This window comes from Mytilus edulis, unplaced genomic scaffold, assembly GCF_963676685.1.
Source record: "Mytilus edulis unplaced genomic scaffold, xbMytEdul2.2 SCAFFOLD_146, whole genome shotgun sequence".
NCBI classification, from domain to species: Eukaryota; Metazoa; Mollusca; class Bivalvia; order Mytilida; family Mytilidae; genus Mytilus; species Mytilus edulis.
In genome coordinates, this window is record NW_027268988.1 from 68,199 (window position 1) to 81,222 (window position 13,024).

Below are 13,024 nucleotides of genomic sequence, written 5' to 3' on the forward strand. Positions count from 1 at the left end.
TTTGATAAATGAGGTAGTTTTTGATAATGTATATACTACAATGTACTAGAAGAGAAAACAAAACACATAATAGCATTAATTTGATATATTTTCCTCTTTTATCACTACACTGAACAAGCTAAAAACAAAAGTACAAAATTTCATAACAAACGTACAGTATTCAACTTTCATCTTAACTTTGTAACCACTGAAGATTTTTTGTTAAAACAACCAGTAAAAGAAAGATGAATAAATTGTCTATACATGTAACAGTGAACCAATAATGTAGTTCAAATTAAGTCCACTTATTAACTATCAATTGATAAAAACAGCGAAATTTGAAATGAAACAACATAACGTGAAATTTTGACCATTTTCAGCGTGTATTTTAGTTTTTTTTTTCAAAACGGTAACACCTATACATGATATTTGATATTCATTGTGAATCCCTACATTCTCTTCTTCAGTTCAAAGATGTATGACTTATGTAAAGTTTATCTTATTGTCTTTACAAGCCTATAACATAGACCCAATATGAAATGCACATCTGATTTTGACTAGGCCGTTAGTTAAATTTCAAATAAATACTGATTATATGAGGTCGAATTATCCAATCGAAAGTCAATAATTCATATTCAATGTTTTTTAGATTATTTTAACAAAATTGGCCAATACTGGCTGCTAAAAGGGAAGTATTGTTCCACTGTTTCACTTTCGTTAATTAGTGAAAAATAATATAGAATAGGTACTAAATATTATCTTAGTCATAATATCTTTAGCATTGTTAAACATGCTCAATTTTCTGTGCTCGTTTTTTTTCACTTGAATTTTTCTTTTTGATTTTTGCGTTGTTGTTATTTGTACTTCTTGGACGTGTTGTTTCCGATTTTAACTTTCTTTTGTAGAAGGGTTTTACCACTTTGGAGTCGATGTTATTGCCGGCACCTTACCTTGAAGTAAATTGTGCTAGGAATACAGTAGGAAAAGAGTTGAAGATTTTTGCAATTTTTTTTTTTCCGATTTGTGAAGTAGATGTTAACGGGACATTAGCCAATCCATGTAAGTCAGATTTTATATTTGCATTCAATTTACACAGTGTCAAAAAAAAGTCGACTAAATCATTAGACGTGTTATTCCTTTATCGCTCACCTAATAAGCTGTTATTATCACCTATTGTCCGTACTCCTTGGTCCTTCAATCGTGAACGTTTCACAAATTTTCTCTAAAATTCCTTTGTGAATATAATCTCAAAACATGTCCAATAATCGCAAAGACTATTTTTAGTTTTGGAATCATCGGACATGTTTTGATATTTTATTCATACAGGAGTTTAAAAATAGAAGACAGAGTGAAAATGCAATGATTGCATTGTCTATTACTTTGACAATTATAGTAACAGAAAATCTTATAGGGGGATCGATATATTAAGAATGTCAAGATCTACATGTTTATTTCGACCAGAATTTCAAACAACAGCTTTTAACTAAAAGTGATTGTCCTTTAATAAAGATTTATATCATTATTTGATGTTGCCTATTGTCTTAAAGCATAGAATTAAAAAAAGAAACCACTTTTTGTAGCAAATCATTCACAAAACCAGATCTACAAATAGAGCAACATGACAGAAATCGTCAATATAATTTTTTATTTACTTTTAATTTTGCCTCTAAATAAAGGCAACTGTAGTATACCGCTGTTCAATAGTAAATTGATGAAGTGAAGACAGTTCCAGTTACAAACTTAAACCGATAGAAACGCGTCAAATATAAGAGGAAAACTTCAGAACATCACAAATACTGAACTGAAACAAAAACAAACACCAACAAACACCAACAAACATAGAAACAGACTATTGTATAACAACTGTCATTTGGTCACTCCTGACTTGGTACAGGACATTTTAAGAAATGTTGATTGAAATGCTTTTATTGCTAACCAAACCTACCGTTATATAGCAATGTTAAATCCGCTAAAATGACAACACTACTAGACAGGAATACAGTTCAAACAAACCCAAGAACAAAATCGACATTTCTGCCACTGAAACTATATATTTAATGACAATATAATTACAACATTGGTAAGGTAACTTTTAACAATCAGTTTGTTTAAAGGTTCGTTGATAGTAATTTCCGTGATTATTAAATATTTACAAAATGTACCATTTGTATCTATGAAAGAATTTAGTAAAACATTGTAAGTAAATAACTGTCAAAAGTACCAGGGTTATAATTTAATACGCCAGGCGCGCGTTTTGTCTACATAAGACTCATCAGTGAAGCTCAGATCAAAATAGTTATAAAGCCAAACAAGTACAAAGTTGAAGAGCATTGAGGACCCACAATTCCAAAATGTTGTACCAAATACAGTATATATATGGTAACGAAATCCTTGACTTAATAATTTACCAGTGAACCATTGATTACGTTCGTTAAAAACTTTGACATTACTACAAACACGAGCATAACGAACGAGTTGGGATATATGAAAACCGTAGATGGAGCCAAAGGAACATCACTGATTAAAAAAGGAACATTGACAACAGGGAATGAAAAATAATTGTTTTTGTAGTTTATTTTGGTATGGAGTTTCCCAAATAGAAATTGAAATGTTTAAATCTAGAAAAGGAAAATTACTGCTGTTTATGTTAGATTTATATCAACTAAGATCCTTTGGGTAAATGTTGATAGTATATTAAGAGAACTCTGGATTGTTTAACAAAAACATATCATCAAGATAACGGTAGGTATTGCTGAATGTATAAACCAAATGTAACAATGAGGTATCTTTACGAAGTGTGGTCATACACTGCGATTTATAGCCAACCAATAATAAATCTGCCATTCAAGGGATGCAGTTAGTGCCCTTATGAATACCTGCATGTACGAACATCACTACTACATTATAGGTTGCTTTGTCTGCCAGAAAAACAAAAATCGCTTTGCGAGTACTTAGAGTTTATTTCGAACACATTATCACCGAAACGTACATTTAAGTTGTCCAGGAGATTTCGATACCATAAATAACTTAAAACTTTTTCTAATTTCTTTCATAGATACAAATATTTTATCAGTAAAGGAGTAGGCTCGTTAAGGTCCTAAAATGGCGTCCCTTTTAAGAGTAAATTCCAAATTACAACTTTATTGACCAATATCAATGAATATTACAAAAAACAGTTATAGTTAATACAGTGACTAGATAGAAGATAAGCCATTTTGTTGAAAAATTACGTTTCTGGGTTTTATTATGACGTCATAAGTTGTATTCATATTGATTTTCCACGAAAAAATCAATGAAAACGAGTAAATTTTTATAGATTATTGGAAAGGAAACATAGAGCGCATAGGTCGACAGCAAAAATCTTATAAAACAATGTTTGTGAAGACATTTTGCATATCTTATTATAATATTTTGTTTGTCGATGCCTGCGCTCTATGTTTCCTGGTCCAAAATTTGGTTGAAATCCAGCCGATTTTGTTAAATTAAACCACAATCTCTTAATTTGACCTTTTTAGGATTTAAAAATCAATGTGATAGAATTAAACTTTGACAACAAGAGTTCTATTTAACTTTCTCACATGTCTTTAAGGGGGACCGGGTCTATTTGACTGTGCATAATTTCACGCATGAATTACCGAAAGGTTTTTGTTCAAAATTAACTATTATTTTTTTTTTTAAATATTTTGATTGATTATAAATGTTAAATAAGTGTAGTTTTGTCAACTTTAAACATTTTTTGTCCTAATACATTAAACTGTATAATCGGGGCCAAATATGACCCTTGACTACATGAATATTTTTTCTTTATAACTGATGTTGCAGAATTTCTTTTAGACTAATGTCAAACAAATTTTTATTTATTACTGAAGCTGCAGTATTTCTTTAAGACTAATAGAAAAGTTATTTTTATCTTTATGACTGATGTTGCCGAATTTCTTTTAGTCTAATGTCAAACTAATTTTTCTTTTTTACTGATGTTGCTGAATATCTTTTTGACTAATATCAAACTAATTTTTCTTTTTGACTGATGTTGCAGAATTTTGTTTTGACTAATGTCAAACTAATTTATCTTTTTTGCTGATGTTACAGAATTTCTTTTAGACTGATGTTGCAGAATTTCTTCTTGACTAATGTTGCAGAATTTCTTTATGACTAATTAAGAAATGATTGATGCAAGCTATACTTTATTGTAGTTTTAACATGGGTAGGCATTATATTCGTGATTATTTTTGCCCGAGCGAAAGTGAGGGCTAAAATAACATGAATATAGTGCCAACCCATGTTAACACTACAATAAAGTATAGCTTGCATCAATTATTTCGATTCTGATTAGGACAATTTAGGTAATTTCTATTTCCGATGTGTATAAGTGTAGAAGGTTTGTGTAGGCTCTTCCATGAAACTCCCTTTTTTGTTTGTAAACAAGAAAATGACTGGCATTGTGATTTTTCAGAGGGAAGAGTTTGAACAGCCAGCATGAACAGATGTCGTATCTAGGTCAAATATGTCAATTTCTTATTGCAACGCATTATGAATGAATTAGTAACAACATGTGCATCATTTAAAAGAGTTTGGAAGTGTTTTAAGTTAATGAAATATATCAAATGCATGCCAACTTGATAAAATTTATTCTTTTGCGGTAGTCAATATACGCATGTGCAAACAAATTTTATTGAATTTAGAGCATGGTTTTTCATAAAGCGAAAGAAGCACGTCGTATTAGAATGTCATATTTTTTTAACTGATGTGACAGCTTTTCTTTTTTGAAAGATGATAAAATTTTCTTTTTGATTGATGTAACATATTTTTCTTTTGTAAAGGATTAAACAGTTTTTCCATTTTTAGGACACTGATACCAAAAGTATCGTATGTTGTTGGTACTGACGTTGTTTATCATCTTAATGATGTGTTAAAAGAGGGACGAAAGATACCAAAGGGACAGTCAAACTCATAAATCTAAAACAAACTGACAACGCCATGGCTAAAAATGAAAAAGACAAACAGAAAAACAATAGCACACACGACACAACATAGAAAACTAAAGAATAAACAACACGAACCCCACCAAAAACTAGGGGTGATCTCAGGTGCTCCGGAAGGGTAAGCAGATCCTGCTCCACATGTGGCACCCGTCGTGTTGCTTATGTGATTACAAATCCGGTAATTAGTCTAATTCGGTAGGTCACATTCATGAAAGGGAAGGGGATTGTAGTTACGACGTAAGGAACATATCCGATATCATTTGTGAAACGGTTATTCCATAACGGTCAACCAACTCGTGATGGCGTCCGTAAAATTTACGAAGGGATGATTTCAACTTCACCATTTGGAACTCTTGGTTTAATAGCTTCCTTGTGAGCAGTAACCCTCTATCAAGAAAATCATGATAGGAAATGCAAGCACGGGAATATCGTATCAATTGGGAGATATATACCCCGTATGCAGGTGCTGCTGGAATGTTGTATCTTTTATTTTTTCTTAATGAATACTACGTTTACTGTATAGTCTGGTTTTAGTGATATTCATTTGACGTGGCTCTGTACTTATACATACTATCATTGTGTTATAATTCCAATAAGTTGTTTTCTGCGGTCGTATCAGGCTGCGCTCAGCGAAGCATTTTATTTGCATTTTATATTAAATAGCCGAAATATATCAGGCATATTGCTAATCATTAACGCGTATTTAAATGGTAAATATCCCTAATTTCAAAGTTTTGCGTTTATCTATTATTTTAGTATTTAAGTTGTATAACAATTTGAGCATTTTTTTTTATCGAATATGTTTGTTGACAGATAAAGCAAGTTGTGTGACGGACATTAGTCCTGAAGAGTGTATCACTCCGCTAAATTGTTCGGCAGATGGTTTTTGTGAGTGTGAATCGCCAGCAACACAGTTCTATAATAGAGATAATAACACTTGCGATGCAAGTAGGTATTTATAGTAAATTACTTAAGGGTAAAATGGCTGTTAATTGACCGGGTTGTCCATAAACTGCCATTTGGTCTGGAAACTGTTCACACAGTTCAACAAAGTAAACAAGACGCATTCAGGTGATTTAACGACACACACCCTCCTTCAAAAAAGATATATATCAACAGAAATTGTTGCATATTCAAAACAAAGAAAATATAGGAGTAATTTAACACCATGAAATTATTTTGATTATATAATTTCATTCTTGTCAATGTTACTGCAATTACATTTTGTATACTCTGTTTATGTTATAAAATAAAAAAGACTTAAGTTAATATTATAATGCTTTCTGATCTAGATACTCAATATGAATTTGATGATTGTTAAAAACAGCGTACTTTTATACGAGACACACTATGTTCAACACTTTCACAAAATTGAACGATGGGCTGTCTAAATATGTGTGTAATACTCCTTTATTGCAGCTCTGCTTTGGGTTGTTCGAGAATAAAAGGGATTTTATACCACCATGGACGGCACTTGATTAACCCCTAGCACCCAAAGATATAAAAATAGAGCAAGATTTCACTTGCATTTCGGTATTTCAAATACTAACACCCGCATAAAAATGCTTTATAGTATTTTCTGGAAGAGCCCTGAGAAAACATTTATAGAATCCTTCCAACGACACAAACAGGTTTGTGACTGTCTATGTTTTCAAACACTTTGTTTACTTCTTAACGGGTACTTAAGATCAAAAGATACTTTGTTTAACAAGTTTCCGATGTGAAAAAACTCATAGATACTAGGAACAAAATTTAAATTTAATTGATAGATTTTCATCCCCACCCGCCCCTCTGAAATCGTCCCGCCCCGATTTTTTTTTATTTTTGAAAAATTAACGATTTCCGGATTTTATTCCGATAACCGTCAAGAATTGTGTTTCCTTCCAAACTTCCTGTTTCAAATTTCGGTTGTCATATTTCTTCGAAATAAAAAGATTCTGTAGCTCTATGATGACAAAATCGTCTACCGAGAATAGAGATTGATCTCGAGAAAGGCATGAAATAATTGTGTTATAAGTAAAACGCTGTGTCCAAGAGTGCAAATCGCGGCATGACACAAATTTCTGTGATTAGAAAACGTTGATTTTTTTTATTGATAAAATGATTTTGTGGCCGGAATTTTGGACTGTGAATTATACCCAAAGAGCAAGAATTGTGAAACACATTGGTACAAAAACGTCACTGTATAAACAAAATGACACAAGCACGAGCTTGTTAGATTTATGACAGTTCAAAAAGTCGGCACACATACACTTAGATTTACCCATGGCTATTTTTGGGTTGACAATCAGCAAACGCCTTCTGTCCCAATACCCTCAATAGAGCCATTATACAACTTCTCTTTTTTTGATGTAGTTTATGTTTTACATATTAAATATATTTACATCTATAAGAAGAATCATAAAAGCACTAACCCTATTGTTTTCATAAATGTTTCATTTTATTCTGTACTCATAATTCTTTAGTTGCTTATTTGTTTCATTTAATGGAGACGGTAAAAAACGCCGATTAGAAAGTCACATAAATTTGGTGAAGGTAGTCCAACTGAAGAGATCATTCTTTTTTGTTTTTGCTGTTAAGGTTTCTAAAGCCGCAATTACATGTAGAACAGTGGTTGCCAATCATAGATTTTTATGCATGTTATGATTTGAAATAATATGTAAGATTCCTTATACATTTATATACATGATATAAGCTTATTATTACACTTGCATATTTGAAAACAGGTCACAAGAGGGTTTCATAAGAAATAAAAATTAAAAACTAAAATCCTCCCAACCGCCCCATTTTTTTTCAAAAATTTGGATGAAAATCTACTAATTAATTTAATTGGCCTAACAAGCAATGAAAATAGATATTTATTCAAAGAATGACATTTTTTAAAAATATGACTGATTCCAAGACAAATTGTCTTACCTTATTGTTGACTGTATGGTGTCTTGTTATGAAAAAAGTAAAATCACAAAAATACTGAACTCCGAGGAAAATTCAAAAAGGAAAGTCCCCAATCAAATGGCAAAATCAAAAGTTCAAACACATTAAACGAATGGATAACAACTGTCATATTTCTGACTTGGTACAGGCATTTTCTAATGTAGAAAATGGTGGATTGAACCTGGTTTTATAGCTAGCTAAACCTCTCACTTGTATGACAGTCGCATCAAATTCCATTATATTGTCACCGATGCGTGAGTAAAACAAACAGACACATTAGGTAAAAATGTCACAATTAGGGGTACAGCAGTCAACATTGTGTTATCATCTTAATCACTATAAAACAACAAATGTAACGAAGAAGCACAAAAAGGCATACATCAAATTTACCATCCTCATCTTATATTATACGATTTTATTTATCTATGTAAAATGCACCCATAAAGGATGTAGGGTTTTAAGTACTGGTGTAAAATGCACCCATAAAGGATGGAGGGTTTTAAGTACTGGTGTAAAAAGCACCCATAAGGGATGGAGGGTTTTAAGTACTGGTGTAAAATAGCGCGTTTGAAATTCGCACAGGTAGACATGAAATAATTTTGTCGTTCAAAGTATGACGGGATACATAAATACAGTCACGTAAAATAGATATAACAAAAACTGACTTAACAGTAAAAGTAATAATCATAAATAAAATAATAGTGTGGTTCAAAGTATGACGGGATACATAAGTATAGAGTCATGTCAAATGTATATCACAAAAAAACAGACTTAATATGAACCCTTGATAGAATGATCGTCGACTTTCATCCAGCATGTACATATGTATCTTTAAAAAAAAATACCTAAATTCTGATGAATGTTAATATGAAGGAAATGTGGGAAATCAAAACTAAATACCTTGATTTTGATTTTCACGGTTTCATGTTGCATATGTCAATCGTTTGGAAGACATTAAATGAGTACATGTATCTACAGTCAATATGAGTTACAAGATGGCATATATCAATTATTAGGAAGACATTTGTCCATAGTTATTTTAAATAATCTTCATTCCCGTACAGAATTTGTAACTGCCTTTATTTAACCAATGTGTCTAGGACTAGATCACCCGTATATGTATGCAACAATCTCTTGATGAGGGAAATAAGTTTCCCAACACCACAAAGTTATATACTTTTGTTAAATCGTTAAAAAAATGGTCAATTATGTATAAAAATATACAACAGAAGTTCATTTTACCACACAGCTGATTACAATCTTTATCGGTTTTTAAATTGAAGAGCATCACTTTTGGTATGTCTAAACACCAAAAAGTCGAAAACAAACTGCTGTTTCACAACAGTTTCTGCATTAGAACATTTACATATCAACAGATACCAGAGATGTTATTATCATTTCTTGCTGTATCCATGGTCATCTTTAAGAACATATATCAATCGTTATATTGTAGGCTGTTTTTGTTGAGAAATTGATACCCCTATTTCCCTATATAAGCAGTCAAATTTACTGTAAAATCAAATTCATTTTTTTATACACAATAACCCAATATGACTTATAAAAACGTCATTTCCCAACAAAACAAGGTGCATACAATACAAAAACACATTTATCTCAAAAAGGTTGTTGAACAAAATTTCTAAGATCTGCCTGGTTTTCTCTGGCATTGCCTCTTAATAGAAGTTACCATGTTGCAATAGAAAAAAAAAAAAAAAAAAAAAAAAAAAATCGAGAAAATTTCCCGAAATTTTATTGTACTAATAAACTCAAAATCGAGAAAAAAAAATTTTGTCGCTTTTTTTAATTCCGTCATTTGCGCAGAACTCGACCCGCGGAAATCTACTTCCTTCTTCCGGTCTCGTTTGTCATGAGACTTTGAATGGACTATATAGTTTAGCACTCCAGTAAAATATAAGAAAGAACACAATAACAATTGCATTTCTAATTATATTTTTATATGAAAAAAAGGTAACCTGATGATACCGTTTCTTTGTTCACATTGAATATGACGTCATAACTAAAATAACGTCACAACTAAAATCCCTTACAACAGAATCAAAATCGGAACGTTACGGTGTTTCCGTTTCTTTTTCAAGAGATTTAGAACTTAAAATATGTAAAAATATTATACAGACTTCGCCCCCCCCCCCCTTTTTCACAGGTAATGCCTGCCTCATATTAGAAGTTATCACTTTGCATATATCAAGTATTAGGAAGACATTAAATGATTGTTTATAATCAATATGACTTAAAATGTTACATGTAATAATTATTAGGAAACATATACAAAGAGAACTGCATATCAATGAATGAAGATACGACATGTTACAATAATTTGGTTTGTGCTCAAGGTATTTGTAATTGTCAGACTCCCTGGTTGCAGTATTACAATTCTTTTAATGGAGATTGTGAAGCAAGTATGTATTCATAGTATAGAGATATAATTTTAAAAATGTAGGCATTTTCTTATGATATATAATTATTCTTTCTAATTTATTTCTATATTGACCATTTCAAAATGGCTTGTCCAGAAACATCTGTAGAGAAAAGAAGGAAAAAAAATCATTGAATAGACCAGTCCATGTATTGAACAGCACATTTATTTTGTAAAAATTACTTTGCCTAACAACATAATTATTATATTTGAATTAACCTGTGTACGTTAGTTTTTGTCCAATGTTGAATTGTCCTTTTGACATGTGTCACTCTCATATGTATATTGTATTCATATTCTACCTGTTGTTTGTTGGTGTGGTTCATAAGGTTTCTTGTTTCTCGTTTTTTATATAGATTAGACTTGATTTTCCTGATAGAATTATTTTAAACTAGTCATTTTAGAGCCATTTATAGCTTGCATTATTGTTCATTGTAAGACAATTATCCGTGTTGAAGGCGGTACTTTGACTTATAACTGTTTACCTTTTACACATCGGGACTTGGATAGATAGTTATCTCATAGGCACGCATACCATATTTTTTTATGAACGCCAGACGATCAGGTCATCACCTCAAAATCAAAAACTTACTTCAAACTCCTCGAACAGGAGTGATTGCATGTGTTTGTGAAACATCAACACAACCTAAATGTTATCAACGTATTTCGAAGGAGATAAACAACGCGTGTGACAAAAGTATTTGGATTGTCTATGTTTTGTAGACTATCGTTTGTCTCTTTTAAAGTTTTGCCTTCTGTGATGGCGTTCTCACTTTGATTTCGAGGTGTAAGCTTGAATGTCCGTTTGGTTATCTCTTTCTTTTTAGTCTAGACATTTTTAATCTTAATGCTCAAATTTTGATCTGCTTTTTTTTCTTCGTACATGATTTGATCCAGAAAATCATGTTGCAAAATCTTTCATCATCATAGGAGATGAAATATTCAATTACACATAAGGCTATACGTGTAGCTGCATGACAGTTTGAATCAAATAGTTTTTGTAGTAAAGGTCAACAAGCATAAAATTGAAAATGGAAATTTGGAATGTGTCAAAGAGACAACAATCTGACCAAAGAGCGAAACATAGACAAATGCCACCAATGGGTCTTTAATACAGCGAGAAAATTACGCACCCGAGGCAGCTTGCTCTTAAACAAATTAAACAAAAGTGTATACTCTTTCAGTGATAATAGACGTCATACTTAAAACCGAAACATATGAACGAAACTAAAATTGAAAAAAGCATACACGAATAACAAAAGCTAAAGTCTCCTGACTTTTGGAAGGGCGTAAAAATATGTATTGGTTAAACATGTCTTTTTTTAGATGCCAACCTTCTCCCTTTATACCTGTAACACAATTTTGAATGTATCTCAATTGATGAGGGGCACAATTGATGGGATCTTACATTCCCAAAACGCCAAGTGACTCATATGGAGCAATATCTGTTTACCATTCCGGAGAAACATGTGATCACACTCATATTTTATGTTGTATCCTCTAGTGTTTGTTTCTTTCCTCTGTTTGTAGCCATGACGTTTTCGATTTTCCAGCTGTTATTTTGAATTTAGTTTGAATTTACGTTTGGTATCTTTTGTCTCTCTTTTTAATCAGTAAGTGTCAGAAAGGTAATGGAAATGTTCAATTAATGTTGATCCAATTAGTGTACCTATCGTAACATTTTGACTCTTACTCTTGGTTCTTCAGGCGGATAAAGACGACTTAATATCAGGACACGTTTATATGTTCTCGACGCATCTGCTCTAGTTGCTTCAAGATTTCTCCTCAGTTTTGGTATGATTTTTTGTCTTGCCTCACGATATTAAAAAACAAGACACTGTATATAGTTTCTAAGTGGCGTTAACGGTTGCAGTGGTTGCAAAGTCGTCAATAGATTTAGGAAGATGTGGTATGAGTGCCAATGAGACAACTTTCAACGATGTATTAGATTGCCAAAAAGTCAGTTTATTGGGAACCGTTAATGGAAGGGCATTTATATTTGAAATGCAGGTTACTATCGTTGGCACATCTCATTTCCATGGAGATTATTTTGCTCTGACCACTCAGTTATGGCATATTGTCTTGTGAAACTTTTGTTTAGTTAAAATGTATCAATTAGTGATAAGATCAGTTTATGGGGAACTACTAGTGTTAGATAAATGCTATTTGGTATGAAATTGTATTAACATTGGTAAATCTCATTTCTATTAATAGTATTAGGCCTTATCTATAGCTGCTCGGTCATGGTCTGCTGACTTGTGAAACATTTGCTTAGTTTACCTGTATGAATTTGTGATTTGATCAATATATGGAGAACAAATTTTAAAATATAGGTCAATTACGTTATTTGGTTAGCAGTTGTATAATTTTTAACAAATCTTATTTACACGCAAATAATTAGACCCTGTCCCTTCAGTCATGGTCTATTGACTTTGATACTTGCTTTGTTTACATGTTATAGGTTGTAAAAAGTTCAAATTTTGGTGGTACGTCAATTATTTTTTCAGGCAGTTGTATTAACAACGGCAAATCTCATTTACATTGAGAATGTTTGGCCCTGTACCTTATTTTTACATAAGAATATGTAACAGTGTTGCTATTTTAACATTTGTATTGTACTATATTATATGATACATTTGTAATATGATTTACTTGGTCACATTAGACAAGTCTTAAAAGGTACATAACTATGTGG

General features: G+C 31.8%; 1 long non-coding RNA gene across 1 annotated transcript; it reads left to right on the top strand.

Annotated features, from left to right (window-relative positions):
- Positions 1–930: 930 nt before the first annotated feature.
- LOC139509330 (uncharacterized) lies at positions 931–10,284 on the top strand. Its single transcript, XR_011661722.1, has 3 exons — positions 931–1,038; positions 5,775–5,909; positions 10,172–10,284. It is a non-coding gene; the product is annotated as an uncharacterized lncRNA (long non-coding RNA).
- The last annotated feature ends 2,740 nt before the right edge of the window (positions 10,285–13,024 follow it).